General features: G+C 42.1%; 1 non-coding gene across 1 annotated transcript; it reads right to left on the bottom strand.

The window, feature by feature from the left end:
* Positions 1 to 384: 384 nt before the first annotated feature.
* TRNASTOP-UCA (transfer RNA opal suppressor (anticodon UCA)) lies at positions 385 to 471 on the bottom strand. Its single transcript has one exon. It is a non-coding gene; the product is annotated as a tRNA-Sec (tRNA).
* Between the last annotated feature and the right edge of the window lie 1,325 nt (positions 472 to 1,796).

The raw sequence follows: 1,796 nt of genomic DNA, 5'->3' as shown, positions 1-1,796 counted from the left end.
TTGGTCTGATTCATGTGTTCACATGTTCAAATATTTCATTGCATGATTTGTGTCTTGCCCCATTAGTTCTTGTGTGTAGAGATGGGCACGAACAGCAATACGAACAAAAAAAAGCCACAAACAGCCCAATCTGCTGTTCGCGAACAAGCTGTTCATAAGGCTCCATTCTAAATGAACAGGTGGTCATTGCAAGCTTGTTCATTGCTGTTCGGCAAGCCAGACAGTCTGGCAGCTGCAATCAATGTCCTTGGCAACTTAGGCAGGGATTGTCTGAACTCTGTCTGAACTCCTGCTGTTGCCCTGGAAACCCCAATTTAAGCCCAATTTAGCTTGATAGGCAGGTCTTCTGTTCAAGTGTGGAGCTCCAAATTTGTTACAACAAGGTGCCCGAAAGGTGGAAATGAACCACTCTGTCGCTAAACAGCTACAGGTTTGAAGCCTGCACCCCAGACCACTGAGGATCATCCGGGCATAGGGATCTACCCCTTCAGGTTCCAGGGCTGCTGCCAGGCTCTGGGGCCAAGCTATTATTTACTATTGGTACCTTTCCTGCTGCCTGCTCAGGTAAGGTTTCTGGGAGTGGTGTGGTAGGGATCTACCCTTCCATGTTCCAGGGCTGCTGCCAGGTTCTGGGGCCAAGCTATTATTTATTATTGGTACCTTTCCTGGTGCCTGCTCAGGTCAGGTTTCTTGGAGTGGTGCAGTAGGGATCTTGACCAAACTTGGATGATGGCTGGAGGAGAGCCTGCTGGCCCTCACAAACATCCAACCATGAACATGTTCATGAACAGGTCATGCTCGTAAGTGTTCGTGAGTCCCTGTTCATGGGACAAATCATGTTTGGTGTTTTTTTTTCCCTGTTCATGCCCATCTCTACTTGTGTGCACATAACTATGGTGATTTCTCCCTACCACCTTGCCCCAGCCACCACTGCTCCATTCCCAAGATGGAGTAGGTTTCAGTTGTGGTAGAATGAGCCACAATCTTTGCAGCTGTATTACTGCATAAGAGAAGAGGAGAAGGAGCCTGATGATGTTTGTCACTGCATCATTTATATCATCCAAAGCAAAGCCATGTTGCATTAGACTGAACTTTGATATTTGACAGTGATAAATCAGTTAAATATTAAGTGCTAATTCAGACTACAGCTAGGTCTGTATTTTTTTGAAAAAAGATTACTTTTGGATACATTGAAATGGTTCATGTATGACAACCTGTAAAATTCTGTATATTCTATCCAAAAGTTTTATCTTGGGAAGTCCAAAGGAAATTAAGCCAATAATATATTTGTTTTGGCTTTGTTTGTGATACATGCTATTTTGTGAGACTGATTTATCTGAGCTTACTTGTGTCTGGATCTTGAGTTGAAAATGGCACTCAACAAGCAGGCTTCACTGCACAGCACAGGCATATATCACTGGTCCTTGACAAATAAGTCTGGAACTTGAAGGGGAGCTTTAAAAGAAGACAATTTCTGGAGACACCGTATTAATTGATAATTCAATTTGCTCATGCTCAAGAGAGATTTTCATTAACCAGTCATTTTTTGTACAAGACTTGTCATATTTTAAGCCAAAAACACTACTGGAAAAGATAGCTCATTTATCATACATCTCTTTATTGACTTTTGTGGTGGACATATACCAAATGATGTGATTCCATTCTTGAAACAAATCATGACATGGCTGTCCTAGTTTCTAATATCAACCTAAGACTGGTGACTGTGCCATCTAGAAGTATTCTTTGTCAGTTAAAATTTCTTCCAAAGGCTAATTCATGTGACCTTTTCTTGAGTG

Source organism: Eublepharis macularius, chromosome 9 (genome assembly GCF_028583425.1).
Source record: "Eublepharis macularius isolate TG4126 chromosome 9, MPM_Emac_v1.0, whole genome shotgun sequence".
Taxonomy (NCBI): Eukaryota; Metazoa; Chordata; class Lepidosauria; order Squamata; family Eublepharidae; genus Eublepharis; species Eublepharis macularius.
Note: the sequence above shows the minus strand (reverse complement) of the source record. Positions and strands in the feature narration are given on the sequence as shown.